Source organism: Lepisosteus platostomus, unplaced genomic scaffold, assembly GCF_059453375.1.
Source record: "Lepisosteus platostomus isolate fLepPlt1 unplaced genomic scaffold, fLepPlt1.hap1 Scaffold_78_H1, whole genome shotgun sequence".
In the NCBI taxonomy this organism is placed as follows: domain Eukaryota; kingdom Metazoa; phylum Chordata; class Actinopteri; order Semionotiformes; family Lepisosteidae; genus Lepisosteus; species Lepisosteus platostomus.
The window spans coordinates 278,307-305,000 of record NW_028291690.1 but is presented as its reverse complement, the minus strand read 5'-3'; the positions used below and the strand labels follow the sequence as shown (position 1 = coordinate 305,000).

The following is a 26,694-nucleotide window of genomic DNA, read 5'->3' as shown; positions in this document are numbered from 1 at the left end:
TGATCAAGGTGAGATATGAGTCACTTACTCCTGACACCTAGGAATGCAATCCAGATGTCCATCTGGCACTCCCTAGACAGATAGGCGCCAATGGATGACCATTGATCATGATAGCCAGGCTCAGCTAAGTGCATCCCCATTTGGGAGCTGTCCCTTATCAAAAGAAAACATCTTTAAATCAGCCTGCATGAATAGTTTCTCTGTGGTGCAGCCACAGAGATGAAGAGAGAGATGGGGCCTCATTTGGGAAAGCACAGCAACACTTAATTCTGTCTTATTAACAAGCATTGCCTCTACATATCCCCCCTTTTTGAAGGTCACGAGGTCCTGAGGCGTTGTTGCCTTCAAAACAAAACAGAGTTAAGTGATGTCCCTTGTCATTAGAACATTAACCTTAAATGTCCACATTACTCCTCGAGAATTCATACCGGAACCAGCATTGGGAACAAACAGGATGAATAACATCTGGAGTATGTATAAACAAGGTAGGAGACATCATCTCAGTCTAGGCATTACAAATCAGGAAGTTCACTGTCAGTATCTGATACCTCTGTAGGCAGATATTTGGGGAAGAGGTAACTTCCTTTCTTTTGAAATGCTACCTTTGACTCATTCGTGCTACCCGGAGTACATCTTGATGTAAGAGTACAGCATTCAGAGTACATTGTCAGTCATGATCCAGCTTCCCAGCACCAGTGTTACAATAACACCGGTTCCTGTTCCCAGCCCCCCTGATGAACCATGACACCTGTGTTGGGCACCTGCCAGGGTGGTTTGGAGGTTTGTTCCATTAAAGCAAACTAACTACCTGTACATCTTCAGGGCTTACTGTTTCTTGGATTTCTATCCAATTCAATAGTGTGGCACCTGAAGGCATCCACGACCTCAAGTTTGGTCTTATGTTGTCTGGTTGCAGACCGTACAGTGTTAAGTTACCATGCTGTACTATGGCCTCCTTGGGAACTTGCAGGAAACTGTTGGTTAGGTAGCTGCATTGTGGTAGCTGTATCATGCCTGTCACAAGTTATAGTGACAGTTAAATGTGGTGTGCTGACCAGCCATTTACTTCCCATCTGCTCTTCATGGGGTTCATTAACCTCCCTCTGCTCGTTAGTAGCTTTACACCCTTCATTGGTGGATCAGTTAGACACAGCCAATGGATAGCTTTGGTAGCCATACCCATCTCAAGATTTGGAACCGAATTCAATCTTGGATTGCCTTCTGGGTGAGCTATGAGCAATGGGTTTAATGTCACATACTCCTCTACTGAGAAGAGTGAAATCAAGTGGGTTAGGATTTGTGCTATGGCTAGACTGGCTACAGTGGCACTAAGCTCCCTTAACAGGTCTTGTGTCAACATTCTGGCCTGTTGCACACAAGCATAAACCCACTGTATAACACCAACAATCATGTCCACTAGGTGGGGGATAAGATTCAACCCTGTTGCATAGGAAGTTGCCCGTAGGGTTTTCCCTAAGCTTTCCAACTTTTGCTGCTGTTGATACAGTCTGTCACTACCCTCTGGCACCTCTGACACCTGCCTTCTTGGGGCAGTCAGGGTGAGAGTGCCAGTAGCACACAAACCTACCAGAAATAGCAAACACACAACAGTGGCGGCAGCAATCAGTCCTCCCAAAAGTCTTTTCGGGTGGCTGATCCCAGTCATCTCCTTCTGAGTGACTGTCCCCTTTCTAAGCTGGCGCAGCATGTACATGGTCTCTTTCTCAGTATGCCATGTGGCATCTTGGGCACCAACATCCTGGAAATCTGAGGAGATCTGACGCAGCTGCTGATGCTGCTCCTCCATTTCCAGGACATCTGCTTTTTCGATTTGTTCATGCCTGTGCTCTAGGAACCCTGCAGGGGGTGGTGCAGCGGTGGAGCATGCCTGACCCTTGGCTTAGTGGTTATCTGGAGCACCTGAGGGATCTGGGATTGTTACTCCATTCTCACTGTTCAGGTCCACCCTGCACACTTCCTGATTGAGGAATCCCTCTATCGGCATGTTTACAATCGTTCGCTGGACGTGGGTGTAGGACACCTGCTCGCTCCCCCCTTCCCTCTCTAGGGGTTCAGGGAGCTGCCCCAGCACTGGGATAGCTAGTTCACTGTCTTCGAACTCACCATCACCCACCAGGCCCATGTCAGTGCAGGTGGGGATTCTGACACCCCCCTTTTCCATGTTCTGCACTAACAGTCGGGTGGCTTGCCCATCCAGCTCCAGTCTGGCTGAACCACTGTTGGTCAGACTCAGACTGACAAACTGAGCTGGTGGCTGTAAGAAAACCGGCTTGGCTTTCATTCCCTGTCCCTTCTGGGGGACTGGGTGTATTGGCAACCCTGCCGTTGAGGCAGGAACAATCAGGTCAATCTCACTCAATACCTGGTAGTTGTGAGAAATAATGTTACCTGACTGCAGGTTCCCTGGGTCACAGCAGAGGGAATCTCTGTGAATCTCTCTCAAATTCCTCAAATTATCATATTCCCGCCCCTTATGCAAAACCAAATCCTCCTCCCATCCCAGTTTATCCTCGTTATTATAAACAAAATCCACCTAAATTTTCAACATAAAGCATTACACAAAATCAATACCTCAAATTTTCAACATAAAGCATTACACAAAATCAATACCTCAACACGCCATACTCAACAACGATAATTCACCAACAGCCAGAACATGTAACTCCACATTCTCAAATAGACCTCATTTCTATAGCCCCACCCCTTATGCAAAACCAACATCCCTCCCCTGTTCTCTCTATCCGCTGGCGTTTGTAATCGTTTTTATTTTCAAATAAATTTTAGCAAAGTCATGTATTTTAAAAATATTAAGATTTCTATATTTATGTCTTTATTTTGTGGTTTCATTAGTAACAAAGGCTAAACTTTCTTGGAAAAATGTATTTTATGTAAACCATGTTTGCTATTAATTCATTTATGGCTAGAATATGTTCATAGTCTTCCAATGAAAGGAGGGTTCCTTTCGCCATAGTCAGGTTGACATTAGAAGCTGGCCACGCCCGGACTGTTACACCAAAGCATTAGCATGTTAAAGCGATTTCATTGAGGAGTCTAGCTTTCTTAACTAGTAAGTACTGTACTTCCTTGGTTTTTGAGGGGGGGAGGTGTCTTTTGCTGGAAATCTCGCCCCCTTCTACTTTGAAAATACTTGTGAATTCCTAAATTAAAATCGTTTATGAGCATGTGAAAGGCATGGTGAATCGGAGATTCTCAAGAATTACATTGTATGATTAGAAATGAATGCGTGATCGGATCAACTAAATGCTGTGGTGTTACTTTTTGTCAATGAAAAAATAAACTATTTTCGTTTACAAAGACGGTTACAAAGAATGTGGACCAGGGTAATACTTTGAGCTTACAGCTTGTCCAAGGTCATTCATTATTAATACTCTTAGTAATATCTTCAGTAAAGACTTTGATGCATAAAATATTCCTGCATAATTAAAATATTTATGATAAAGGTGGTAGGTTGTGTACTTTTGTCCAACAGAACAATCTTGCTTTTATAAAATATACCGCCTTTTTAATGTTTAATGATTAACATGCTGTAATACACTGTTTAAATTTAAAGTCTAAAGAGTATACACCTTAAATTCTTAATTGAATAAAGATTGTCCCTCAGCAGTGATCAGGATTCAAAACCGACGTTTTCTGCTGACAGCTCAAATGCTGTACAGGAGAGGTTAACCTTTATTAGCTCCACCTGGCGATTTTACAAGGTGATTCCGGATACTATTAACATAATCTAATTTGCGTCCGGTATGATGCGGTATACTGCGAAACGCCCACCGTGTTATACCGCAGCGTACCCCGCTTGTTTTGAATGGCTGCATATGTATATAGACTCTATATATACATTTGGTGCATGCCACAATTTTGGATGGTGGTGGAGGAATAGGGATTTTCTCAACACAGCAGGGACTCCAGTTAAGAATGCTGGGTTTATCTCTGAACTGTTAGAAGCTTTGCAGCTACTGACTGAAGTAGCTGTGGTAATGTGTAAATCACATAATAAAGAAATGTTTCCAGTAACTCGAGGGAACAACTTTGCAGATGCAACTGTCAGGTGAGCAATACTTGTAGAACAGTAGTCTGAGACCTCTGTGAAGCAGAGAAATGGACATGGTTAGAAAAGATTGTGGGGCTGCATGATGATGGGGTGTGGAGCTGACAGCACACCAGACGCCCTGCATGCCCTCACAGCCTAATGCCCTTTATAGCCCGACAAATGCACTCTGTTGGACACCCAGGTGGGAGTCAAATGGTGTGCCGGTTACCCAAAACTGGGTGAGAACCGGGTTTGAAGCCGTAACCACTTATGTGGTATCTGGATGTAATGTTTATCAAAGGAACTCAACTACAGTTCAGGTGCGGGTGCAACAGCTCAAAAGGCCTGCTACTGAGGAACCTTTCAAACCTGGGAAATTGAAAATTGTAAAGGGAAACCTGGGCTCTTATAATCTGTTTTCCTGGTGGGTTGCTGCCACTGCCTCTGTGTCTACCAAACACTTGATAACAGAGATAAGCCCTCGGTGGGCACTGCCCTGCCCCTTGTATTATGATCAAGGAACACACTTCACAGGGAAGGTGTGTCAGGCTGTGGCTGCATTGTTCGGAGTGAGATGGACTGAGATCACCCTCAGTCTGCTGGAACAGTGGAATGAAGGAACAGATCTCTGAAAGATCGACTAGACATCAGACTGAAGGAACGCCATGGGATGCGGGCTGGATCAAACAGAACTGTGTAACAGCCTGTTTGATATCATCACGGGCCAATCAATGAAACTTCCTGGAGGGATGAATTTAGCTGGAGGAATGGATTGTTGAATTTGCTAATTCTCTATTGTAGTATTGTAGGTTGCTAGGACTTAGCAAAGCACATCTATGATGAAGAAAAATATATATCATAATTATAATCCAGATGATTGGGGCATTGGTACATGGCTACAGTCTGTGCTAGGAACATGGAGAGGGTCTCTGGTTCAATACATATTTGTGGGTCTGGTATTATTCGTTATGATCATATCGTTAATATCCTGTTTGAAAAACATGTGGACTAAAGCTGCTGCTTCTGTGCTAATTGTACACCCTGAAGGGATCATGAAGGTCATAAAATTATTTCATGGGAAAGGTTCTCTTATCTAGTGGCAGAACCTGATGGGTAGAACAATATAGCTTTAAGGGGGGTTACCCTTGGGAGTGATTCCCCTAGATGCAAATGATTATTGTGGTTTGTTTGCTCATAATAAGATGTTTTGCAGGAACGGAACAAAGAGAAATTTTACAACTTCAGCTAGAATTGTTCTGCAAAACGTCACAGCTGAGGCAGGGGAACAATGTGTAGATTTTTCTAAGAGTTATTACCCAGTTGTTGACCAATCTGTTGACCAATGTTGACCAAAAAAGCCTAAGATTATACTGGGCTCCAGCCCACAGGGATTTACCTGTGCTGTAAGAACTAATGAGTGAATAAGGAGACTGGATTCTGGTGAAAGACTTCAGGAAAAAGAAATGGTGTTCACTCAGGTGGAGGGGGCTGTACCAGGTGCTGCTGACCACTGCCACTGCTGTGAAGGTCACAGAAATGGTGCCCTGGATTCATGCTTCCCACTGTAAAAAGGTCACAAACGAACTGAGCAAAGCGCAGGAGTGATGTCTCCACAAGGACAGATGGGGATAACCTGCGTGGGACTGATGTGCACAGCCTTTTTCCTTTTTATGTAGAAGCCTGTCACCACCCCAAAAGAGGAAGAATCTAAACACGAAGCCTCTTTGTATACAAACTGGCTGAATGAAACTGATAATGAGGGGGATATGAGTAATTTGTGGTATAAATTTATAAATCATACTGTAAAGTTAAAGAAATTTAATGCATCTTGTTATATATGTGCTTTAATGCCTCATTCTACAGCCTCACCCATGCGACTTTTTATGAAATGTACTCTTTTATTAATATCACGTTATAAGGCTTAGACGCTATCAAACAAGAATTAAGGGGAGTTAGATTAATGGTACTTCAGAACAGGTTCGTGCTGGACCTTCAAAATGCAGCATCTGGAGGAGTCTATGCTTTAGTAGGAGACTCCTGTTGTACATATATTCCAGCTAATGACGATGATTACGGAAATATTACGCTCGCTATTCAGCATTTGAAAGAACTAAAAGACAAGGTGAATAAAGAGAGAGGCATAAAAGATACACTGGCTTTTCTCTCCTGGTTAGAATCACTGTTTGGGCCAGGGGGAATGTTTTTCTTTTAAGTTACTAACACCGATTATAGGGGCTGTGATACTTGTCTTCCTGTTTTTATGTTGCTGTATGACATGTATTATTCCAATGCTTCGAAATATGGAAATATGGTACCTAGGGGGATAAACTGTTCATCCTTCCAGTCTGGAGAATTGGCAGCTGTCTGACGTCAGTAAGTGATCCTTAAAAAATTAATAGTTCCATGACAGTGTGCATCACCAGAAAATCAATTTCAATGCATTAAAACTCTTGTTATCCTTCTGATCATTGAAGTGTCATTGCCCCAGCACTGTATACTCTTACTTTTGACGCCTGTCTGAAGTTGGATCCATTTCTAAGAATGGTGACTCACATATCCTCATGCTCAACTTTGGCTCAACCACACAAACTATGAAGTTAATCATCTGCTTTTGCTCCAAGATTTGTGTTACTAGGCTCTCTCCTGGGGATCCTCGTGTTCAAACATTGCCCTTATTGTGGATGATCCATGACAGAATTCAGGGAATTCAGAATTCTGATACCTCAGCTCAGATTCTGACTGGGCAGACTGTCATTGCCTGGTGTGAATGTGTGCATATCTGTTTTTGTGCATGTTCTGTGGCCTGTTGTACAGTACATCACAAATGAAAGGGAAATGGAAAACTAAAATAAGACTCAAGTGTTTTATCTTTCATTAACAGTGTTTCATTAGTATCTATGCTAGATCCTGTCATCCACTGCTTACCACGACAGGCTCTAGCACGGGATAGCAGCTAATACATTTAACAATCTCACTGCACAATGTTGTATATTCAAGGGCTGATCTTCTGTACTTTTTCTTTCACTTTTCATTTCCTGGAAACTCAGTCCTGCCAGGAATAATCTGAGAACATAATCAATCTGAGTGAAATTCTAAGCAGAGGAAGATTGTTTTACAGAGTCAACAAGGTCTAATTCAAGGTCATCAGCACTAACAAGATTCTCTCTGGAGACAGGCGATAAGAAAATTGAAAGTGTGTATTGTTACACAACAGCAGAGACTATGAGTTATGCTATCATGAGAGTGGTGATGGATTTTTTTCATTGCTTAGTTTTGCAGGTTCTGTACATTTGAACATTCAAAGTGACTAAAGTAAAGGAGTTTTCCCTTTTTACCACATAATTCCCAAAGATCAACACTAATAGAAAGCCTAATTCCAGCCAAGATTCAATTACTGTCTCTCAGGCATCCCAGCAGTGGATTTCATGACTTCAGACAGCCATCTTTATCAGTGGAGAACTCAATGCTCTGAGGTTTACTGGCAGAGTCTCACACTGGGTAATATGTTGGTAAATAATGTCCTATGGAATTCTACTATTGATAAATTCTACTATGGAACTGCGATGTGTCCTGAAAAAATCTTCTATGATAGTGGTACAGTCCATCACACCCCACCTACAGCCTTTAAAAGAGAAAAAAAAAACTGACAACAACAAAGTAAGTCTGGTGTAATCAACTAGGTCTTGCAAACATACTTAACCTCTTCCAGCTACCAACATTACAAATGCTGTTTACACATTAGATGGTTATTTTTTGGCTTCTGATATTATGGTGGAAAAAGAGCCCTGGAATCTTTGTAGAAGGACAAAAGACGGAAAGAACAGGCAGTGTAACCATGGCGAAGAGAAGGGAAATATTGGAGAGAGCTTTTTTCATACACTTTTTATCATTGTTTTTCCAGCCCAACAATGATCAACAAATATGGGCAGGCGTCCTGTGCCAAATCCAATCTACCTTTCTTCCAAGCATACAGGAATGTCAGTGAATTAAATATTGACATATGAAAATACCCAAAAATATGCAATCACACATATGCAGTTTGAGCAAACATAAGACAATACCCAAGTACCACAAACTACCAGGCATCATAAGCAGTTCAGGTGGGGAGCTGTGTCAGCATGCGTAGGCTGCAAAGGAACAAGTAATAGGTCTATTCCATGCTTAAAAGAGAAGAAAGAAAACACAACATTTCAGCCGTGGAGCCCTCACACCTGAAGAAGGCTCCACGGCCGAAACGTTGTGTTTTCTTTCTTCTCTTTTCATCTAGTGTCATTAGCCAGTTCCTGTCAAAATAAAATAGAAAAGGATAACATTCTAGAGAGAGTTTGAAATACCAAGGTACAATTTAAACCATATTTCTTCCACTACAACCACAATATTTTGGAGAGATCGCTGAGCCTAACTGTTCTGGCATGTCCGTTAGCCTCCGTCCTGCTTCAGCAATGAATGCAACGGGGCACATTCTGAGGGAGATGCGGTCAATCAGGTTGCAGGAAAACCATGCTATGCTTTTTTTTGAGATCCTGAAAAGGACAGAGGGGCCATGTATATGTGTGCAGCTGGATATGTTATTGCAGGTGGCGTAGCAAATTCTGCTGAAGCCCCACTGCCTGGTGTGGACGGTAGCTGTGCATGTTGCAGCAGAATTGTGCATGTGAGATCAAGGGGGCATGTCATGTGTTTGAGCACTTCACTCCCTTCCGGAAGCACGTGATTCCCTGAGTCCAAAAAATTTGTAAGTTCTTTGGATGACCTGTGGACCGATCTTTCACGATGAAGAATTCCTTAAGAAGAATAGATCTCGGCCCACCATCCCAATGCCTCCATCTGAAAACAGCAACCTCCCACTGCCCTTAGTCTGCAAGGCAGTCCTTTCAAGTGCGATGATGACGCCGGGACCTTCGTTGCCTATTGTACGAGCTGAACTTTTGTGCTCATCAATTCAAGGCTCTTTCCATCAACTCATCTTGTCTTTTGACGCTTCATGTTTTGTACTCCTTTGACTATCGGCATATCGGGTGACTGCAAACACTGAAGTTCTTGCTTACGGAGTGTGGAACAGTGTTTTCAAGTGATCGCTGTTCTGTCATGTTGACGCCGAGTGAATCTTTCTTTGGCAACATGGGCAGGCTGACAGCAGCGCGAGCTAAAGTAATGGCAAATTTCTTGACTTATTTCTGAATGTGAATGTTCTTTAGAAAAGGGATGCGGCGTTGCTTCTCCCCCGTGTAAAGGTCACGCATTCCAGACGTGGTTATGAGCGAACAGTTGCCGCAAGTGTTTGAAAAGAGCAAGAGAGGAAGCAGCCCTGCCCCGTGTGAGGATCAAACTCAGGACCTTCAGACAATGAGACTGACGCGCTACCAACTACGCCAACGAGGCCAGCTGCAGTACACAGCTGGAAAGTTTGCCTCATATGGATTTCAGTCGCCCGTTCCCTAATCTTTAGACGCCCTCTGCTGGATGTTGCATTTGCCTTTTGATCTCACCGATACTTTTTTGGTCTGTTTCTGTTGCGAGTCCGTTTTTCAGATCTCACCTAGCACAAGTCTCTCTGGCTGAAGTGGCCTCTCTGCTTCAGCATCGTGCCCTCACTCAGCCATTAAAAACGTCACTCGGACTTCTGACATGCTGACATGAAATGTCAAGAGAGAGTGGCGGAGACGCTTAAGGCAGAGAGAAGATGAAGAGGGGGCGTCGCTGCAAAATGATTGACAGCTGCATGACGCTCTCCATGCAAGGCGTGACCACAGGCTAAAGGACACCTTTCGGCACATCAAGCTCTAAGCACACACCTGGAGGACGTGGGAAATGATCCCGTTATCTCTCGCATGCAAAGCGAGCGCTGTACCATGCAAGCTAACCCCCCTCGCTGGGGTTATGCCTCGGTGTCACCTAGTGCCGCTTGTTCCCCTCTTACCGGGTGCAGTTCACTGCCCTTCGTCTGCAAGGCAGTCGTGTAATTGCAGCTTTCTTGACTTATTGATGAAGGTCTGACTGGACGAGCGAATGACGCCTCTCCCCCGTCCTCAAGCTCGCTGACAGAATAAAATGGAAAGTGCTGCCGTGGCTCATTGGTTTAGGGGTATGAGTCTCACTTAGGGTGCGGGAGGTCCTGGGTTCAACTCCTGGATGAGCCCTTGTGTGTTCTTTTTGTCCTCGTCCACAAGACTGGGAACTGCATGGGCGAATGTGAAGAAGATCCTTCTCGAACGTGCAAAACGTGCGAGAAGAGGGGGCGCTTGTTTCCAGCCAAAACTTCTCGCGTGTGAGACGAGCTGACCATCGCTGCAGGAGGTGGGAGGGTCACTCTGGTAGACAGAGCTGACCTTCGGCAATAGGATTTATACTCTCCAAGATGATATTTGCACTTTCTGGAGAGGCGATTTTCTCCACTTCAGTAGCCAGATTTCGTCGATTGCGTGGAGAGGGCTGTAGAATGTGGCAGCGCCTTTCCTGCTCCGTCCATGACAGGCGTGCTGGTCTCTGGAGAGAGAGCACGGTCCATCAGCGCACTCCAATAAAGGCACTGGAAGCAGCTGAATCGCAATGGCGAAGCTCAACGCTGGGCCGCTGGGCATATCTTACCACCGTTTCCGTAGTGTAGTGGTTATCACGTTTGCCTCACACGCGAAAGGTCCCCGGTTCGAAACCGGGCGGAAACAGACTTATTTTGTCGCCACGCACAAAAGGGGATTGGGGATTCGCCTAGCGCTGTGATCGAACAGACCCACTCACCCCTTAGTGTGGCGGGATCTGCACAGTGCATGTCGCAGCGCATCCTGCTTTCACTTCAATGCGCGTCCTGATGTACCCCGGTCTCCCGCGTGACAGGTGGGGACAGGTGACAGGTCCTATACTAACGAGGAAGACATCGCTCTCTCCGACCCCCGGCATTGTGTCCCGACCCACCGTGCTGGAAGCCGACGGGTGCTGTGATTCCTTTAAGGAGCAGAAATGACAACCGAGGAGCCGAGAGATCATTTCAGCATTTCGCGTCTGAACGGAAAACACAAACGACCAACTCGGAATGACTTGCCTTTGACGCTTTTCAAAGCGTTCTTTGTGCACGACGACTGCGCCGCCTAGCAGATACAAATGGGTTGTACAACTTTGAACTAGCAAATGGAAGAGGGCTAAGCCCCCTCTCTTTTAGCCCAGGTTCAATCTGTCTCCCAGAATCACCAGGGCGCACACACACACACCCGTGCCGTTGAAGTGCTCTGCTTCATTTCTAAGGGCAACTCAACATTCACTCCTACCCCGAGTGCAGAAAAGACAGTGTCTGCAGCAACAGCAGCTCAGGTCTCTGCACAGGAGCTAAGCTGCCCCCATCTCCTCTGCTCTGCGGCTCCTGCGGAGTGGAGTCCTGCCTGGAGCTGTGTTTGCAGGCGGCGGCTCCCCGTGCCCTGTCTGTGCGTCGTGAAATTAATTAATAACGTTAATAAATTTATAAAGTTAATTTATAAATTTATAAAGTTAATAAAGTTATAAATTAGAAATTAATAACGATATAATTATATTCATGTACCGCAACACAAGAATAGTACACGCTGTACATTGTCTGTCGATAATGTTTCTGTAGTGCTTTTTCAGCACTCAGCACGTGACTGTGCTGGTGGTGCTGTGGGTTAGGTTCCTGACTTCCATATCACACGGTCTATGATTGAAGCCCATTGAACTATGACTTTATTTTTTAACAAACATTTCTTTGAAAAAATGAAACGTTTCCCTTGGTCAGAGATTAAATAAAACCTCACTTTTTTTGAGCAGAAGGTTTACTGTGACCTGAGAAGGGCCGGCATCCAATCACGGTGGTACACACACACGCTCTCACCTATATGAGCTACACGGCTACCAAGATGATCTCAGGTGCGCCGAGCTGGTACGGAACATATTGAACTGATCGACGGCGAATTGTCTCTCAGACAGGCTTTTCACCTCTGAGCTCCCTGACTGACAGTGATCAGCTAGGTAGTGAAACAGTCAGCTGCTTCTAAGCCTTAAACAGCTGCATCTCGGCGCTTCCACGGAGAGATGATTTGAAAGCCGAACATCACCCGTTGGGAACACCTTACTATCACTAGTTTAAGAGACTCTTAAGGTCTTGCAGAGGTGCCTGTCTAATAGCATGCACTTTGCAAGCTATAGGTGTTTAGGCTGAGGCAGAATGCCTGTTAACAAAATGTTTTTCTAAAGGTGTGTCCAAGTGGCTGCAAAAGGACAACACTCCTGGGGCGCCGTGGCTTAGTTGGTTAAAGCGCCTGTCTAGTAAACAGGAGATCCTGGGTCCGAATCCCAGCGGTGCCTTCTTTGTTCTGTCTTCTCGAACAGTACTGGTCATTATGGACAACCGCCTACGGCTAGACTTAATTAAATGCAAGTATTCATTTCCTGTCTTTAACGCGACTTGTTTTTCTTAAAATGGATGCAACTTGCAAAACATGAAATACAAACCTTGCTAATCAGCGCTAGCGGCTGGCAAAAAAAAAAGAAGTCAGCAATGTTTTTTTTCTTTAACCTTAACCCTGCTAATGGAGAAGAGTTAATCAACCGAGTCTATGCAGCTTAAACGGTGCGCATGTCGGGTCCTTAGCTGAAAGGGTGGTAAATCACGCTCACCCCAGTCCTTAATCTTTTAAAGAGGATACAAAATTGAACCTAGTCGCCACATCACATACATCCTATTCAACGATAAAAAGGTAACATCTATCCTCGTCCAGAGTAAATCTCACGTTGAGGGCATATTTTTTTCCACTTTACCATGAGTCGGGCTCGGCTGCACAGAGGAGAGAGCAGAGCAATGAGGTCACGGGGACAGGGGAGTCACATGCTGGCGGTTTGAATACGCGGAAGATCACTGAGGGATCCACAGTATGTGGACCCTCCGTGCGCCATCAGTCCGCACTCCGGACTCTGAATCCTGCCATCCGAGTTAAGATCTCGGCGGAACCTGAGGCGCAGTTCCTTCTTAAAACGTAATCTGGTGAGCATTTCTAGAATCGTACTTGTATAGATGCAGCCTTTAATGTGTTGCTAGGTTAAAATTGATGACTTCTTGAACTTCAGTAGGCAACTGCCCTCTTGATTTCGGATTTAATTTCTTTATTACAGGGGCGCTTTTATGAAGACAGAGTCATGTTCAGGTACTTTGCTTGATGGAGGAAGCTCATTTCGGACTCTGTGATCTGCTCACCTGGAAAGGTCTACTGTACTACTACAAGAGAGAAGTAGAGTCTGGAAGAAGGGACAATTTTATGATGCTTTGGAAGGTAATGCTTTTTTTTCTTTGAAATCGAAATGAATCAGAATATCAGTGCAAAAGACAAACTCTTGGTTTGGTTCAAAGAGATATGGTTTTAAAACAGACAAAATGTAGAAAACAGGTGTTTCTCACTTTTGGAAAAGAATGGACCGGGGGTAATATTTTACTAGTTGCAGGGCTGAGATCACTGGGTTACAGTCCTGTAGTGTCACACCAGGGACAGTGGCGCAATGCATAATGCATCTGACTACGGATTAGGAGATTGTAGGTTCGACTCCTACCTGGCTCGGGTCGTTTTAAAACACATCGGGCTATTCCCCAAGTAGCCTGTGCTACTTACTGCATTGTAATCGTACCAAGTAAGAGATTTCCTTCATATAAATGAACTGCACCTGACAGCTTTAGAATAACACCTGGGCTCAGTACGGTGCTGAGAGCTCAGCGTTGCTGTTCTAATTAGCACGCACGATTGTTGCTAGTTGAAAACTTTTCCCAATACCCCGCTTCCGCTGGTTTGCAATACAATCGGCGAAAGCAATTTTTGACAGTCTCGTCAGAGACTGAGCAAGGTGTTTAAAGACAGATTTTGTCATGGTGACATCATGGTAGAAAGAAACGAGCTTGTTACGTCTCAACAGAAACGCTCTTTATCTCTTTCAGCGTTATGCAGAGAACAGCGTCTGTCGAGATCACTTTTGAGTCAGCGCGAAACGCCGTGTGCTGTCAGTTTGATTTCATATTGCTCGTAGCGGCGCCCGGCTTTTGTCTGTCAAACGTTAGGTTGCGCTTCTTCATGCTGCATCGTCGGCATGAGTGGAGCTTTTTAAACGTCTGTACTTACTGCGCCCCATAAGAAATCGTTTGTCCCCGTTCAAAAGAGATTGTGCGATGTCCTGCAGCGTTTGCAAAGCAAACCTTTGACAGTTTGAAAAGAGGAATTTATTGTGCTTCCTGTGCGTGCAGTAGTTACAAAGTTGAAGGTCTTTACACGATCTGCTGCAGTTTTCAGTGGGCGAGCTTTGTCAGATGGCTTGGAAAAACGCACTGTGTTTCGGCTCGGGAAACATCATGGGCAGTGTCCTGCATGTTTTCTGTGTATAGCTGTCTTTTAACACATACAGAATTCATTAGAAATCATTGATTTCTCCAATTAACAAGGGTCCCTTTTGAACCTGCGAGAAGCATTCCTTCAATGTAACAGATTTACTCCGGGGAAAGGCAGCATGACATTGAGAGTAGCTCAAGCTTTCAGCACCCGTATCGGACTGCGTGTATGCAGACACCGCTCAGAATCCCCTGTAAGATTCTCCTTCAATTCCGTTTTGCAGTGCTTTAGCTCTTTCAAAAGGCTTCGCTTTGCTAGTCATAATCCAAGGCTCATGACAGCATTTGAAACCAATTGCCACTGCGTTGGCCAGGAATCGAACCCAGGTCAACTGCTTGGAAGGCAGCTATGCTCAACACTATACCACCAATGCACGCCCACAGGTGCCCTGCAGGACACCACCAGAGAATGCTCACGATTTCGGAAGCTGTCTCCGGGACGTGCTGATTCCACACATCCTGAATAAATCATGATATTGTTAGTTGCTGTAGCTAGACGTTCAAATGAGTTTCATGGCCAGATGGACTGTTTCCTCCAGCGATTTCGATTTTTAAGAACTTTTATTTCCTTTTCACAATAAAATACAGGGCATCACAAATGCTTTACATTAATATACATACTTAAAACAGTATATATGATCACATCTTATTACATTTTGACACGGTACGAGTTACATAGCAACAATTTCTTTTTTCTGAAGCAAATCACATTCTTTACTTAAACATGATAGTGTTTTTCACAGTTTCTTGAGATATTGACCTATGCCCTCTATTTCCCACAGATTTTCTGCTTCCTCCCTCCCTTCTCTCCACAGATCTCTGAGGTAATAGTTCTCTCGGGTGATGAACAGGGCCAGGCTACCTGCAGCCTTGACTGGGATCTTGATGCCTTTGAACAGCCCCATGTTCCTCACTCTCCACAGGGCGTCTTTCCCACTGTTCACCACGGCCCAGATCCTGTCAAACACGTCAGGAGGAAGTTTGACAGGAGAGATGCCGTATATGACGAAAGCAGCGGTCAGGGTAAATTGGGGCGAGAGAGCCTGCAACCAATCTTCAAACTGTGCCCAGAAGGCCTTAGCAAAAAAGCAGGACCACAGGAGATGGGTCACAGTCTCCTCCTCGCTGCAGCCCACCCTAACGCAGCGAGGGCTGGGTGTGAGGACCATACGGTACAAGGAAGTTCGTACCGGTAAGCACTGGTGGATGACACTCCAGGCTAAATCTCTGTGAATGTTGCACAGAAACTTAGAGGATGTGTGTTTCCACACCTTCCTTGTTTGGGCTGATGTTAAAATGCCCACAGGGGTCTGCCTATTGTTCTGGGGTGCAAAGAAATCTTCCAGTTTTTGGACGCTGACATCTCGGAGGGGAATATGGCCAATTGTGTGAGATCTTAGAAAACTTTTAACTGTCCCATAAATTGCAGGGCATGTGTCAGAGAGTGGGACATCCAGCTTGGGTCTGACACCCCACACTCTGAACACCTCCCTACCTACCCAGAGCCTGGAAAAATAAGTCCAGGTACGCGCTGCAGGTGCTGTTGCAAAGCCTCTCAGCACAGAGGCCAGGAAAATGCACAGCAGCTTCGTAGCAATATCTGGGACAGACTTCCCCCCTGAGGGTAGCGGCCTGTACATTATTTCCCTTCTGAGTCTTTCCTGCTTCACACCCCATAGAAATTGAAACATCAATCTCCTCAGCACCGCCGCAACACGGTGTGGGATTGGGAAGGTAGAAGCCAGAAAATTCAAGACAGGCAAGAGCTTGGCTTTGATGACCAGCACCTTCCCTGTCATGGTGAGGTCTCGGTTCTTCCATTGCATCAGTTTTTTGTTTAAGATTGGCAATTTGTTCTGCCAATTTACTGTTCCCATCTCTTCTCCAAAATACACCCCCAGGACCTTAATTCTCTTCTCTTGCAGCCTGAGATCATGTCCTTCTTTTCGCTCCCTCCAGTTCTGATAAAAAATCTCGCTCTTTGATTTGTTAATTTTTGCAGAGGAAGCCAAAGAGAACCGATCACAGCACTGCAGAGCTCTACTAATTGAGGCATTGTCAGAGAGGAGCAGGGTGACGTCATCCATGTATAGAGATGTCTTTACCTCTCCTCCCCCACTTCCAGGTACTGGTATCCCATTAATGGCCTGATCCTGGCGCAAGGCACAGGCTAAGGGCTCCATAGCCAAAACGAATAACAAGGGGGATAATGGCCAGCCCTGAGAGAAAAGCACAGAAGGCAGCAGGCTCTGGAGAGCAGGTAAGAGACGGAGCCTTGTGGGCAGGCGAGCAGGCCCGTTTTTTGGAAATTGCTGAAAAGGTTTGTTCGGTGTGTGGCAGGCGCACGTCGCGAGCTTGCGTGGCGATCTGCCGGTCTGGAGTTATGCAAATGAGGCCGAATTGCATCTCGGGACATGCTGCGAATGCGCAACGGCGACTGCAGATGTGTAGGAAACGGCGCGCTCGTTTTCTCGTTTTGCCCACACTTTTGAGTGTTAGTGTGGCGTGTGAGTGTGTGAAAGAGTGGGCCCAGCAGGACGCGGTGGCGTGCGGGGCGAGGAGGTGGCCTAGGCTGCGCGATTTGTGCTGTGGGTGCGGGCCGCTTGCAGGGGCCTGTTTAACTCATACTTACCTGGCAGGGGAGATACCTTGATCAAGAAGGAGGTTCACCCAGGGCGAGGTTTGGCCATTGCACTCCGGCTGTGCTGACCCCTGCGAATTCCCCAAATGTGGGAATCTCGACTGCATAATTTCTGGTAGTGGGGGACTGCGTTCGCGCTCTCCCCTGATGTGCTTGGTCCAAAATCAGATACGGGAGGGTTAGGACACCACGAGCTGCGTGGCTGCGGAAGGATCCCGGTTCGACAGGAGTGGACGCCGCTGCTGGTTCTCGCTGGCTTTTAGTTAGGGGTCCGGAGAAGCATCTCAAGCTTGTTCCACTACTCCTTCCGGACGTTCATTCCCTTTTCAAAGTCAGTCGTTTTGCTGTAGTCTGCGTTCTTTAGGCTGATTATCGAGGTTAGCCTTTATTTGGTCATGGGGGGCCTCGGTACTGTATGCTGAGTCTAAAGACAGTTTCACCCGTTTTCTGATTGCTCGGTTCTGTACCAGTGCAGACATGTCAAACAGTGAATGGCTGTACCTCTATTGTATCCGTGCTCAATGAATGAAATCGGTAACAAATGAATATATGTCTAGTTATACGAAAAACGAGTGGTTTATCGACTCATCTTCATTTGCAGATTTAGAGGCAGCTTCGATATTCGTTTTACAGATATATTATTACAAAATATTACATAATATTTTTTTTGAATATGGGTCACACACATGCCACAGCAGCAAAACATCTCTAGAGATGAGGCTATAGATCACCTTTCCATCCTGCAGGTTTTCCTCCCAAAGCCTACGGCACCAACGGCGACCCCTGCTGGCCGGGAGAGCAAAAGCTTACAGCACCTGGTATTCCCAGGAAGTCTCCCATCCAAGTACTAACCAGGCCCGACGCTGCTTAGCTTCCGAGATCAGACGAGATCGGGCGTGTTCAGGGTGGCGTGGCCGTAAGCGAAAGCCCCGGCGCCTGACTCGCTACTTGAAGCTGTGTGTGGCGGGGGTTCCGTGCCCCCCGAGCGGGACTGAAGGATCGTTCGTGTGCAACTCTTTGGAAAGGAGCTGCTTTCCAAATCGCATTGCGTGCCTGGATGTTGGCGAATGCGCTCCCTTGTGTTGGCTCGTCCCGCACTGGAGGAGGACAAACAATCTGCACGGAGGAGCACCAGGCAAGTCTTCACCAGACAAAAACCTCCAGTGCACAGCACTCTGGAAACATTTCGGGGCTTTCGCGTGTTTATTTCAGCACGTAAAGCGCACCGGTCCAACACGTCGGCCGGGCGCGCGGCGCCTCCGCCCTCTTGTGGCCTTGCGGCGTCAGAGCAAGAGGCTCCTTCTCGCTGCCCTTCCGCTGTGTTGCAGGGCCCCGAGAGGGAACCCGGAGCGCGCACTTTGTGGGGGGCGGGGGACCGCGTTCGCGCTCTGCCCCCGGTCTCTTGCGCGAGTACTAAATCTCACGGACAGGGGGGCCTCGTCATTGATTGTTACAGGTGAGACGGGGATTAGGAGGAGACCCCGACTGATGGGTAAAGGGGAGCACTAACACCAGAGGGACACCCCCGGCGTCTCTTTTTGAGAGACGCCCTGGGGTTTCCTAATGGCCAAGGAGGGTCGGGACCTCGGTTTGACGCCTCCCCCGAAGGACGGCGCCTGTTTGTGCAGCAGAGTGTCGCCATCAGGAGGCTGGGGCGTAAGAGAGCCACACAGCCCGCAGGGTGAGCGCTCCCTACTGGTCCCAGTCACACCTCTTGCAGGAGCAGCAGCAACCGGAGCTTTTCCGGGGTGGAATCTCCCATCCGGGTGCCGGCCAGGCTCACACCTGCTGGGCTGCCCCGGGGGTGAGCCCAGTCGAGAGTCGCAGGGCCAGATCTAGTCACCGGGGAGAAACGATACAAGTGAAGGATTGCTCGGCTCTCGGCACTTGAAAAGACCGACAAATGTCTCGTTCCCGCCGGAGCTGAATGTACCCGCATGTGTGGTGTCGTCTTCTTCCCCCGCCCCGCTGTGTTTGCTGTATTGTCTCTGAAGCCGGCCCCCCCGAGACGAGACGGGCTGTTCCTGTGCCCCAATTAACACTTTACAGGTGCCATTCCCCGGCATTGTGGCCATTGTCGGTGCTCACACGCGATAAGATAAGGCGGAGGAGAGCGGGGCATGCCCAGCGGCAGACATTCAAGGAGGGGGCAGTGCGAGGTGAGGTGAGGTGCGACACGCCGGAGCCCCGACGCAGCTAATGCGGAGCACTTGTTGGACTGGCATCGAAAGGACGTGTGCGCACGGAGCGAGCCTTCCCTGCGGCGGAGCGCGGGAACTTTCTCCCCCCCTCCCGCTGCAGGAGTTGTGTGCGCTGCAGCGGTGCCGAGAGAAAAGCACAGAAGGCAGCAGGCTCTGGAGAGCAGGTAAGAGACGGAGCCTTGTGGGCAGGCGAGCAGGCCCGTTTTTTGGAAATTGCTGAAAAGGTTTGTTCGGTGTGTGGCAGGCGCACGTCGCGAGCTTGCGTGGCGATCTGCCGGTCTGGAGTTATGCAAATGAGGCCGAATTGCATCCCGGGACATGCTGCGAATGCGCAACGGCGACTGCAGATGTGTAGGAAACGGCGCGCTCGTTTTCTCGTTTTGCCCACACTTTTGAGTGTTAGTGTGGCGTGTGAGTGTGTGAAAGAGTGGGCCCAGCAGGAGGCGGTGGCGTGCGGGGCGAGGAGGTGGCCTAGGCTGCGCGATTTGTGCTGTGGGTGCGGGCCGCTTGCAGGGGCCTGTTTAACTCATACTTACCTGGCAGGGGAGATACCTTGATCAAGAAGGAGGTTCACCCATGGCGAGGCTCGGCCATTGCACTCCGGCTGTGCTGACCCCTGCGAATTCCCTGTTGTAACAGAAGAAACAAGGTTCTTGATCCCGAGATGAAGTAAAACAGATGAGTTTATTGCATGCAAGGAACAATAAAGCCGAAGTCTTGTTTCTCGCAAGAAACAACAAAACCGAAGTATTGTTCCCCGTACTGTTACAAACTTTTGGGTTATATACAGTTTTCTTCTCCGTTTCTGACGTCACTCGGTCCGATGGTAAAGAGGGGGGTTCATGGTATTTGGCCAGTTTACGATGTTCTGGGCAAATGGTCAGTTTAACATTACACCCAGGGGGGTTCCTAGCTGGCATCTGCAATCCTTATCAGTTACCCCCCTTTCCTGCCATAAACCCCTGCTTGTGACTTGGAAGTCTAAACCCCCTACAGAAAAGATTAAATTCAAACCCCCGTCTTCACATCTTTCTTCATTCCCCCCTTATAAAATATGGCATACGTCAGTGTAGCCTATTTTTATACATACAATGTCAGGGCAGATCTTTCCTTTCTTGGCGAACAGGTATGTATTGCCATGACATTGTACGTTCCACGGTTATGGCAAGATGTGATACATGTTTTTGTGCACGTGATGATTACAATTATACATATAAACAATACTATTCCTACAAATAAACACTGTAAAAAAGTTCCGCCCCAGGCCCCAAACACAGACTTTACCCAAGATCCAATTCCCCAATTTTCAGTATAATAGTCCTGATATTTCTGTCCCTCATTGTAAATGTGTTGGGCCAGATCTGAGATGTGCTCAGAATTATCAGGGATATATGTGCAGCATTCAGTGCCAATTACTGCACAAGTTCCTCCTTGGGCCGCCAGTACATAATCTAAAGCTAGTCGGTTCTGCATGGCCACTGTTCTGAGGGCTACCATCTCATCATTAACAGCCTTCAGACTAGATGAGGTAGAATTTGCTAATTCTTCTAAAGTCGAAGCCATTTGAATTAACTCTCGACTCAGAAAGTTCATGCCGGCTTGTGGAAATATTATACCTAAATAATATTCCCAATCAGCCAATTTTCTTTGTGGTCTGTGGTTAGGTCCGAAGGGGGTGTGGGTTTGAACACGGATATGAGGAACCACATATCCTAAATAACATGAGCCAGACCACTGGGCTGGCAACCATGGGTAGGCTCGTTTTCCACAAATGAAATATGTTCCGTTTGGCGCTCCCCATGCCTCTGAAAATAAGAAACTTATACCGAATTGTGGGGTGTGCCGATCCCATCCTGGAATTTGGAAGGTAGAGGTGGATATATTTGCAGCGATGGTAAGGTTGCAACGACTCCATCCAACCAAGTGCAGACCATTAGTGTGCTGAAAACATATGTTTCCCTCACGTTCCTTATTTAGAGTCAGGTATGGTGGTGTATGGCTTCTGTTATATTTAGGAGCGTAAGAGCCTGTGAAACTCGTGGGCTCTAAGCCTCGCTCCTGTAGATATTGTAATGTTGTGCAGGTTAAAGTCGTGTTATGGCAACCCCCATAGTTTGTCATATTAAAATCTCCTAAATTATCCCTCCAAATGATCATGCCTATGACTTCCTCGAGACGCCAAGGAATGGCCCCCATAGGAAGTCCTCCCTGTACATATTTGGGTAATGCGGCACACACCCAGCAGGCACTTTGGTTGGTTTTCTTAGCTGTCAGATAGGAGAGGCCTAAAAAGGAATTAATTCCATGTTCTCCTTTGTGGGAGAGATGATCATTAATCCCTGCGGAACATAGTTCTACAGCAACAATTATCATTATTGACAGAAATGATTTCATTCTGGGTCCGGGGATGAGGCTCGTCGGCAGTGTGACGCGTGGATCCAGCGATCTTTTCCTTCCACTCGAACCGCAGACTCGGTTGTCAACAGGATCTGGTAGGGTCCGTCCCACCTGGGCTGGAGAACCTGTGAAGGAAATTTCCTGATCCACACCCACTCTCCTGGGATGAGGTCGTGCCCTCCTTCAGGTGGTGGTCCCCACGCCTCCAGGACCTGCTCACGGGCTCCTTGGGCGGCCTCTGTCAGCAACTTGCAATAATACAAAGGAATGGTTGATCCATCTGAGGAAACCCCAGTCTCAGCACCTGTAAGAGAACTTGTTTCAAATTATTACAGGTGGCTTTTGCTGCGGGAACCAAGGCAATCTTGTCCTTGTACTGCACTCCCCCCTTAAGCAGATCTGTTAAGAGTTGTGCTCACCCTGTAAAAAACATTGCACCCAGGCCCTGTTAAAATTTCACAATGCTAGACACAAAAGGGCCTTATCATAACTGCTTCTATTAGACACTCTAAAGCTGAAGCAACTCAGACTTGTGGGTTTCCTTGTCAGGGGAAGCACTCAGAATACCATCAACATACTGAGTGATCACAGCCAGTTGAAGCCACGTGATACCCTGTTCTGCATAGTCATTCTTTGTAATGCATAATATTCCAACCCAATAGATCTGGAATAAAACCACCCATTAAAATCTGGTACTCGGCAAGTAAAACTTGCTGTCCCAATACTCCTGTGGCCTCCTGCCATCTTCCCCTATACATTGCTCTATAGTACACTGTTGAACAGAGGAGTGAAACAAGCATGACAGTAGTGCTCCAGTATCCCCTAACAGAGAAACCACCACTCCATTAACAGTACATTTTTATCCACTGGACTGGGACAGACTTAGGGAGGCTACAAGGGATTTACAGGATCTAATCGTTAGGTAAACAGATTTTCTCACAAGACGTTATTCTCCCCAGTCTCGATTCTAAACCTACAGCGTTTCAGCATGTCTGGTTTCGAGACATTCGAATAAAACCAAATTGTTTCCACTATTGCAACTAATTGTATAAATTACAATTTATAATAATTTATAATAATACAAAAACTGTTTAACTACTTTTACGTCCACCTGTACTGTACTTATACGTTTCAGACGCTCTTATATTTTCCAATCTCCTTAAGTTGATTTTCGTCAAGTCTCTGTAGTTACGTCTCTAGCCAGTCCCGCTGGCTAAACACACTCACACCGTCATTTAGTATACCAAAACTCACAGTTACACACATACATGCCGGCACACAAATTCATAAAACACACATACACATCGAGAATATATTTTTCTCTTCGTAATACAATGTGCTGTATTCTTGTTTTACTTCTACATGAATCCTTTTAATTCCTGAAGCACACTCCAGGTTCGCTGCATTTCTAATTTCGGGTGCGGTACTTTAGCCCACCGGTCAATATCTTACGGTTTTGGATTTGATCGTATGGGGGAAATCAGGGAAGGTAGGTGCGATTGCAGACCCCCTCGACGGGGTGCGAGACAGTGTTAGAGTGGCGCTGTCATCAACGGCACCAGCCCCTGCTACATCAAGTCCTTTCCCACTTCGAGTGAGAGTACAGACCTGCGGGCGCCCTCCCTCTAACAGGGGAGACCCTGATCCGTCTATATCACACTCATACCAAGTGTTATCCCAATCAGACCCCCCTTCTCCATATGGCCACTGAGGGAATTGATCCCAATTATTTTCGTTTCCTGCCTGTTTGTTCCCCTGTGGGAGAGCAGGACATAACTTAGTCGCCGGCTGCAGCACATTAACCAGTGCAGCGTGACCAGGAGTTAATTCCTTCTTTAGTTTCTCATTCTCCTGTACTGCCTCTTCTAGCTTTTTTTCCTATACTCTTTCGTAGCGAGTAAAGTATATTTTCTTCCGGGTTTTTATTTTCCCCGTAAACACACTTTTAAGTCACATCCCAATTTCTTTCTTTTTCGTCATGTATCTGCCACTACTGGTGCCGGCCGTGCACCAGGGTGGGAGCTACATGCTTGTGCTTTTGCCAATCAATACTCATATGCTTTCTTTACAGGCGTCTTCGCCCCAAATTCCCTCTGACAAGCTCAGCTTTTTCCATATTTTTCTCCTTCTTTTCCGTCAACTTACACTTTTCCGATATTTAAACGGACCCTTCCACCACTTTCTCAAACCATCAGTTAGCGCACATGTTCGGTCTCTTTAAGATTTACTTTTGTCGTGTGTGAGGTAACAGCTCATTCAGTAGGGGGATGTTTTCACTTGGAAAAACCTGTGCATTCCTGCACTCATTCAGCTAAGGGCATCTGTTACCTCCAGATCTAAATGCCTCTCCGAGACTTTAGAGAGGACTTACACCGCACTGTTCACAGGTAAGAAACGAGACCTCGAAAACCCCCTTTCTTGATCAGTAATTCACCATCCCCAGAACGCCAGCATCGCTGCTTTTGCCCCGGGGTGGACTTACGCACTGAGCTCAATCAGGGCGATTCTCGGGTCTCAACGTCCTTAAAATCCTGCTACTTAATGCTTTGCTCTTTTATTATGAGGTGTGTTTATGTTAGTGTCGTGCGTGTGTATATGTATTTCACAAACAAGGAAAACACCAAAAACATAAATACATATATCTCTTCTACTCCTGTTTCCTTTAAAACAAAAAAAAAACCACGCCACGCCAATCTGTGCACGATCAAGGCGTAGCTAATCTCAGGACCCCGGGCGTAATTAAAGCCCACACCAATCCTGGATTATACGTGCATTTAATGCACCACTCAGCTCCAGAACCCCGGGCGCAATTAAGGCCCACACCGATCCCGAGCCACAGAACTCCGGGTGCAATTAAGACCCACACCAGTTCTGACCTTCAGAACTCCGGGTGCAACTAAGACCCACACCAGTCCTGAACTACGTGCATTTAATGCACCACTTGCTCTAGAACCCCGGGCGCAATTAAGGCCCACACCGATTCAGAGCATCAGAACTCCGGGTGCAATTAAGACCCAAACCAGTTCTGACCTTCAGAACTCCGGGTGCAATTAAGACCCACACCAGTCCTGACTTCACGGTAAGGGTCCAAAACCCGTTCAAAACTCCACGCGCAATTAAGGCATACACCAGCTTCGAACGCCTGTACACAATACCGCGGAACCCCTGCCAGACCAAATTCTGGGCTTACAGCAAACAACCCATTACATACACCGGTGCCTTCCCCGGGCCAGAGGAATTCAGAAACTCACGTTTACTCCGTCATCTCGGGCGATTCTCGCAGGGAGCAGAGATTTCCCAATCGGTTAGAGAGAGTCGGGACTTTTAAATAAAAGAGGAGTCCTTACCTCTTAGTTATGTGCGCGCTGACCGTCTCTCCTGCCGATGGGAAGTTCTGCGCCTTCTGGAGCATCCTGCCGACTACGCCAAATTTGTTGTAACAGAAGAAACAAGGTTCTTGATCCCGAGATGAAGTAAAACAGATGAGTTTATTGCATGCAAGGAACAATAAAGCCGAAGTCTTGTTTCTCGCAAGAAACAACAAAACCGAAGTATTGTTCCCCGTACTGTTACAAACTTTTGGGTTATATACAGTTTTCTTCTCCGTTTCTGACGTCACTCGGTCCGATGGTAAAGAGGGGGGTTCATGGTATTTGGCCAGTTTACGATGTTCTGGGCAAATGGTCAGTTTAACATTACACCCAGGGGGGTTCCTAGCTGGCATCTGCAATCCTTATCAGTTACCCCCCTTTCCTGCCATAAACCCCTGCTTGTGACTTGGAAGTCTAAACCCCCTACAGAAAAGATTAAATTCAAACCCCCGTCTTCACATCTTTCTTCATCCCCAAATGTGGGAATCTCGACTGCATAATTTCTGGTAGTGGGGGACTGCGTTCGCGCTCTCCCCTGATGTGCTTGGTCCAAAATCAGATACGGGAGGGTTAGGACACCACGAGCTGCGTGGCTGCGGAAGGATCCCGGTTCGACAGGAGTGGACGCCGCTGCTGGTTCTCGCTGGCTTTTAGTTAGGGGTCCGGAGAAGCATCTCAAGCTAGTTCCACTACTCCTTCCGGACGTTCATTCCCTTTTCAAAGTCAGTCGTTTTGCTGTAGTCTGCGTTCTTTAGGCTGATTATCGAGGTTAGCCTTTATTTGGTCATGGGGGGCCTCGGTACTGTATGCTGAGTCTAAAGACAGTTTCACCCGTTTTCTGATTGCTCGGTTCTGTACCAGTGCAGACATGTCAAACAGTGAATGGCTGTACCTCTATTGTATCCGTGCTCAATGAATGAAATCGGTAACAAATGAATATATGTCTAGTTATACGAAAAACGAGTGGTTTATCGACTCATCTTCATTTGCAGATTTAGAGGCAGCTTCGATATTCGTTTTACAGACGGGGTTTTTTTTTTTGAATATGGGTCACACACATGCCACAGCAACAAAACATCTCTAGAGATGAGGCTATAGATCACCTTTCCATCCTGCAGGTTTTCCTCCCAAAGCCTACGGCACCAACGGCGACCCCTGCTGGCCGGGAGAGCAAAAGCTTACAGCACCTGGTATTCCCAGGCAGTCTCCCATCCAAGTACTAACCAGGCCCGACGCTGCTTAGCTTCCGAGATCAGACGAGATCGGGCGTGTTCAGGGTGGTGTGGCCGTAAGCGAAAGCCCCGGCGCCTGACTCGCTACTTGAAGCTGTGTGTGGCGGGGGTTCCGTGCCCCCCGAGCGGGACTGAAGGATCGTTCGTGTGCAACTCTTTGGAAAGGAGCTGCTTTCCAAATCGCATTGCGTGCCTGGATGTTGGCGAATGCTCTCCCTTGTGTTGGCTCGTCCCGCACTGGAGGAGGACAAACAATCTGCACGGAGGAGCACCAGGCAAGTCTTCACCAGACAAAAACCTCCAGTGCACAGCACTCTGGAAACATTTCGGGGCTTTCGCGTGTTTATTTCAGCACGTAAAGCGCACCGGTCCAACACGTCGGCCGGGCGCGCGGCGCCTCCGCCCTCTTGTGGC

At 46.9% G+C, this 26,694-nt stretch overlaps 6 non-coding genes and 1 pseudogene across 6 annotated transcripts; 5 read left to right on the top strand and 2 right to left on the bottom strand.

Annotated features, from left to right (window-relative positions):
* The first annotated feature begins 10,661 nt into the window (after positions 1–10,661).
* On the top strand, positions 10,662–10,734 carry trnav-cac (transfer RNA valine (anticodon CAC)). The gene has a single exon. It is a non-coding gene; the product is annotated as a tRNA-Val (tRNA).
* Positions 10,735–12,305: 1,571 nt separating this feature from the next.
* Positions 12,306–12,379, top strand: trnat-agu (transfer RNA threonine (anticodon AGU)). Its single transcript has one exon. It is a non-coding gene; the product is annotated as a tRNA-Thr (tRNA).
* A 1,376-nt stretch (positions 12,380–13,755) lies between these two features.
* On the top strand, positions 13,756–13,894 carry LOC148631381 (U4 spliceosomal RNA). The gene has a single exon (XR_015934819.1). It is a non-coding gene; the product is annotated as a U4 spliceosomal RNA (small nuclear RNA).
* Positions 13,895–17,062: 3,168 nt separating this feature from the next.
* LOC148631380 (U1 spliceosomal RNA) lies at positions 17,063–17,226 on the top strand. The gene has a single exon (XR_015934818.1). It is a non-coding gene; the product is annotated as a U1 spliceosomal RNA (small nuclear RNA).
* Positions 17,227–17,882: 656 nt separating this feature from the next.
* LOC148631379 (5S ribosomal RNA) lies at positions 17,883–18,001 on the bottom strand. The gene has a single exon (XR_015934788.1). It is a non-coding gene; the product is annotated as a 5S ribosomal RNA (ribosomal RNA).
* Positions 18,002–19,808: 1,807 nt separating this feature from the next.
* On the top strand, positions 19,809–19,936 carry LOC148631378 (U1 spliceosomal RNA; annotated as a pseudogene).
* Positions 19,937–26,223: 6,287 nt separating this feature from the next.
* Positions 26,224–26,342, bottom strand: LOC148631377 (5S ribosomal RNA). The gene has a single exon (XR_015934781.1). It is a non-coding gene; the product is annotated as a 5S ribosomal RNA (ribosomal RNA).
* Between the last annotated feature and the right edge of the window lie 352 nt (positions 26,343–26,694).